At 36.5% G+C, this 6,000-nt stretch overlaps 1 pseudogene; it reads right to left on the bottom strand.

Moving 5' to 3' along the window:
• Positions 1-1,371: 1,371 nt before the first annotated feature.
• LOC122199761 lies at positions 1,372-2,367 on the bottom strand (annotated as a pseudogene).
• Between the last annotated feature and the right edge of the window lie 3,633 nt (positions 2,368-6,000).

The raw sequence follows: 6,000 nt of genomic DNA on the forward strand, positions 1-6,000 counted from the left end.
TAGAATTCTCTTAAAATTGTTTGTATTTCTGTGGTGTTGGTTGTTATCTCTCCTCTTTCAGTTGTGATTTTATATATTTGAGTCCTTCTATTTTCTTTTTGATAAGTCTGGCTAGGGGTTTATCGATGTTGTTAGTTCTTTCAAAGGACCAGCTCTGACTCATTGATCTGTTCTACTTTTTTTTTTTTTTTTTGCTGTTGTTGTTTGTTTGTTTCTCTATAGTTTATTTCTTCTCTAACCTTTATTATTTTCCTTTTTCTGCTAGCTTTAAGCTTTATTTGCTGTTCCTTTTCTAGCTACTTTAGGTGTAATGTCAAATTGTGTATTTACGACCTTTCTTTTTTCCCTCTTTATTCTCAAATTGATTGTTAATGAGAACACACATGGAGCAGATTAATGATAATATTCACAATATTCTTGCCATCAGGGTCCTTTTTTTCTTTTTTGTATTCAGAGTCCTTTCCAAAAGGAAACATGCTCCCTGGCATTCTATATTATTCTTAATTTTCAGGTGAAAAAATGAAACAGATAGAGTAACATATAAACACTGGGGATTGCAGTTTTAAAAACAAGACAAAAATTCAGATATTCTTGCTTTAATTCTTCTCTGTATTACCACAGTAAAATATTTATCAAAGTCCAAGAGATTACTGATATGCAATAATGACCAATGACTTTACATTAATGGAGCTATGAAATAATAAATTCATCAGTGAAGTAACTGGGTAAAAGTTCAAATGGAAAAGGGTAGGAATCACTATTCTCTTTATACAGTACTGAAACAATAATAACATTCAAACACCAGGAAGTCCTAAGTAATATTAAATAGTAATTTATAACAGTGAAATGCTGTAACATCTTGAAGTACCTTCTGAATGACCAAAACAGATGAAATTTTGTTCAGTGTAACTTTAGTTTTTTACACAGAACTATGTATTTTTAAAAACTGGCAACCCATGTCAGATATACACAAAAACCTTAACAGACTAGAATGCTCAATAAGTAGAGATCTACATTGCTTCATTGCTGTGGATTAATGAGCTTATAATTCAATGAAACCCTTTTAACAAATTCTAGTCTGCCAAATGGCATGTTCAAATAGTTTGGTCCTATTAGTTTTATTAACAAAAATCTCAGATTCCTTTATAAGGTGTTTAATTCCTTTTATGATCACCTTTAAAGAGCCTGACTTGGTTTTTGTCTAGGTGAATCAAAGTGTGACCCTCCAGTCCCCAGTCTGTGGGTTCTTCATGACTCTCAGTTCAGTGCAACTCAACACAGTGACCCTCCCATGAGTTTTCCATTGGACATTTTACAGCAATTTTAACACTTTCCACAGAGTATCCTGTCTTTCGCTAGGCTTTTGTCAAATTAATAATGGCATGTGGTGTTCCTTAGCATAACCTGCCAAAATGTGATAATTTCCTTGGAAGAAAAGCCATGAGCTGCAATCACACGTCTGAGTTGACAGACATCCAAATGGATCCTATATAAAAAGAAAATGTTTGTGTCTTCTGGAATATGGATGTCCATGCTTAATAAATTCAAACAGATCCCAACATAAACATCTTCAAACTTGATGGTGTTATGTGACTCATCATTTGATAGATTCTTGGCACCGAATATCTGGACATTATGGAACCCAATCCAGTGCAGTAGGGAAGAAACACCTAGAAGGGATACTTTTGGTACAAAATATGGGCTTTTTGGTAAAGTCCTCTATAGGAATAGTTATCTATTAGAGGATAACCTGTGAAAAACTTCTCTGAATGGTTTACATTTAAAAGATACTTCACCAAGTTGCCAGTATTGATGAAAACATCAGTGTCTGTCTTCATGATGTATTTGGAATTGGGGCAAAACTCAGTTACCCACCTGTATCTAAAAAAATCTTGTCGTATTATGTCACCTTAAAGAATGTGCTCATCCTCCAAGGACAATGCTAACACTTTGTCTTCCTTTTTGGCCAGCTGGCCTAGTAAGAAAAAGGTAAGAACCTCATATCCCCACCAAGATTTTTTTTTTCACCACAAGTAACTAATGGCCTGTCTGACTTTCACATCTGAAGGGTGTGAGGTCACCAGAATGATAAGAAGTGGGTTTTGAGTAGAGTAGTTTGAAGTGTGAAGAAAAAGTCTTGTCTGTAAATTGTCTCATATTCATAGAAGTACATCCAGTTAACACATTCTATCACATTGTAGGGGGGCAGGCTGAAGTACCACATCAGAAGGAAACTCAGGAGGGACAGCAGCAGGAGGCTCCATTTGAGGAATCTCAGTGACATCCTACTTGGAAGAGTGGTCAAGAGAGCCAGGGCCATCCACAGCAGCTCAGAAGCATACGAGCCTCAGGTTCAGCAACATGTCCAAATAAACCAAGGGTCTTTCTCAGCTGTGTGATCGGATATGAATTCTAGCAAATCTTGCACAGCCAGCTCCTGGAAAAACCTCCTTCTTGATTTATTTATTCTGATCTGGTGAAGATCTGATGAAAGATCTTCAATTTCACCAACTGAACAGTTACTAGTATGTAGTAGTCAAAAATAATACTTGAAATTTCTACTAAAAGAGATTCTCAACTTGGCTTAAAATTCTGCCATTATACTGCTTATAAGAGGCATGCCCACAGAATTTCAGATGAGACTAAAGCACTAGCTCTTTTAGTTTTTCTTCTGATTTCCATATTCCATGCTTTAATTAAAACATTTGCTGTGAACCCCCGAGAGCAGCGCTAACCCTGCTCCAACACAGGTGGGTGGCTGATGTTGCCCTGCTAGCACACACAGCCTCCCGCCATATTTAAGACCTTTCTTGCTTGACATAGGCCTGAACTGCAATATACTTTCCTCTTTGCTGCGTCCCAAAGGGCTTGGACTATTATGTTTTCATTTTCATTGGCTTCCATTTATTTTTTCAATTTTTTCTCTAAATTCCTGGTTAACCACTCATTCTTTAATAGATGTTCTCTAATCTCCATGTATTTGAGGGCTTTCCAAACTTTTTCTTGTGGTTGACTTCAATTCCATAGCTTTGTGATCTGAAAATATGCATGTACTATCTTAATCTTTTTGTACCTCTTGAGGGCTGATTTATGACTCAGTATATGCTCTATTCTGGACAATGTTCCATGTGCACTTGAGAAGAATGTGCAATCTGCTGCTTTAGGATGAAATGTTCTGAATATATCTGTTAAGTCTGTCTGGTCCAGTATGTCTTTCAAAGCTATTGTTTCTTTGTTGATATTCTGCTTAGATAATGTGTCCATTGTTGTAAGTGAATATTAAAGTCTCCTACTATAATGGTATTATTATCAATGAATTTCTTCATGTTTGTGAATAATTGATTCATAAAATTGGGTGCTCAAGTCGGGGGTATAAATATTCACAATTGTCAGATCTCCTTGATTGATAGACCCATTAATTATGATATAATGCTCTTCTTTATCTTGTTACAGTCTTTGTTTTAAAATCTAATTTGTAGATATAAATATGGTTGTTCTGGTTTTCTTTTGACATCCATTAGAATTATAGACAGTTCTCTATCCTCTCACCTTCAATCTGCAGGTGTCTTTAGGTCCAAAATGAATCTTTTGTAGGCAGCATATAGATGGATATTGTTTTTTTTTTAATCCATTTTGATACACTGTGTCTTTTGATTGGTACATTTAGTCCATTTACATTCAGAGAGATTACTGAAAGACGTGAATTTAGTGCCATTGTGTTACCCATAGAATTAGTGTTTTGGTGATGTTCTCTGTCTAGTACCTTGTAGTCTTTGTTACTTTGGTATTCTTTTTTTTTTTCTTTTCTCCATTCAGATAGTTCCCCTTAAAATTTCTTGTGGGGCCAGTTTAGTGGTCACAAAGTCCTTTAGTTTTTGTTTGTCTGTGAAACTTTTTATCTCTTTTTCTATTCTGAATGACAGCTTTGCTGGATAAAGAATTGTTGGCTGCATAGTTTTTCCAATCAACACATTGAATATTTCTTGCCACTCTCTTCTGGCCTCCAAGTTTCAGTGGACAGGTCTGCTACCTACCTTATGTATCTTCCCTTGTACATTAAGGACCTTTTTTACTTAGATACTTTCAGAATTCTCTATTTTTATATTTTGTAAGTTTCACTATAATATGCCATTCTGTTTACCTGCTTTTGTTGTTTTTGATGGGAGTTCTCTGTGCCTTGTGGACTTGAATGCCTGTTTTCTTTCCCAGATAAGGGAAGTTCTCAGGTATAATTTGTTCAAATAAACCTTCTGTCCCCTTATCCTGCTCTTCTTTTTCTGGGAATCCTATGACATGGATATTGTTTTGTTTTATGGAATCACTAAATTCTCCATGTCTCTCCTCATGATTTAATACTTTCTGTCTTTTTTCAGCTTCATTATTTTCCATAATTTTATCTTCTATATCGCTTATTTTTTCTTCTGTTTCTTCAGTCCTCGTTGTTATTATATTCCGTTGATTTTGCATCTCTGTTATAGCATTTTTTATTTCAGCCTGACTAGTTTTTAGGTCTTTGATATCTGCATCAAGGGTTTCTCTTATGTCTCCTATGTTTTCTTCAAGTCAGCTGGTAGTCTTATGACTGTTTTTCTAAAATATTGTTCAGGTATATTGCTTATAAATGTTTTGAACAAGTCCCTGGCTGTGATTTCTTCTTGACCTTTCTTTTTGGGAATTTTTTTTCATCTTGTCATTTTGGCTACATTTCTGTCTTTTGTGTGTTTTAAAAGTTTGTTATGTTTCCTGAACATGAGAACAATACTATATTAAAAAGGGATCATACACTGTCCAGGGCCTAGCACTTCAGGAAGTGTTTCTGGTGTATGCTGTGTGAACTCTGTTGTTGCATTTTGGCTGCTCTTTCCCATTGGTCAGTCCTCTGTAATACTCTTTTTTTCTTGCAGTGGGGAGTGTTTGGACCTTTAACTAAGTGTGCTTGATTTGCTTGTTAAAATAATCCTGGGAAAAAAACCCAAAACCTTGATTCAAAAAAAGGAAAAAGAAAAAAAAAGGAAAGGAAAGGCAAAAACAACAACAACAAAAACTAACATAGAATCAAAAAACTTTAAAGCTAACTCCAGAGGAAAAAGAAAGAAAGAAATAGAAAAAAAAAAGAAGAAAAAAAGAAGAAAGGAAAAGAATAAAGAAGCCTGATCCAAAAAAAAGAGAGAAAAAGAAATGAAAAAAAAAAAAAAAAAAAAAAAACACCAGAAACTATGAGCCTGATTCCAAAAGAATGAAAGAAGAAATAAATAAAAAAAGAAAAGCAAGCCTGGTCTTATTTCTACCAGAACTGCAGGTGTCATTTGGAAGCACCTGATTTCCAGTGCACTTGGTGCTAGTGGGGTGCTGGCTGTGCATTTCTTCTGGAGGACGCCCACTATATTGGCTCAGAGTCAGTCTTGTCCTATGAAATAAGCAGTTCCAGGCATAGAAGGTGGGGTTTGGTGTTAGAGGTTCTGCTTCCACTGGGGGCCATTGTGTTGCTTTCTGAAGTCCCACCATTTAGTATTGGTTTGGTGCCACTTCATTTCTCATCCCAGTACAGAGGATCTCATACCCCCCACTATTCAAGCAGCCTTCAAGAATAGTGAGGGAAATTAGCTCACCCTGTGCTACAACTCTTCTGTGTTGTTTCTTTGGAGTGTGGCTGGGATTCATAACTTGGAGTTTTAATGGACCTGGCACCACATGGACCTGCCCACCTTCTGTGGAGTAGAGCCTCTCTACACTGTGTCTCATATCCTTTGTCCTAGAAAAACATTCCCATGCCCACACAGTGTGCAAAATCCATGGTGTAGCAGACTGAAAAGCAGCAAAGGTTATATTCTCTCTGGGTGCACCTCTGTCCCCTGTTGATGAAAGGCCTTTTGCTGAAGCCTGCAGAGTCTTTTGTCCTTGGGGAGGCAATATATCCTCTTCCAAATGTGTCCAGAAAGGGGAAAGTACTCTTCCAATGCACAGGGGAGGTTTCTGCACCATGCTATGGAACCCAGGGCC

This window comes from Panthera leo, chromosome A1, assembly GCF_018350215.1.
Source record: "Panthera leo isolate Ple1 chromosome A1, P.leo_Ple1_pat1.1, whole genome shotgun sequence".
NCBI classification, from domain to species: domain Eukaryota; kingdom Metazoa; phylum Chordata; class Mammalia; order Carnivora; family Felidae; genus Panthera; species Panthera leo.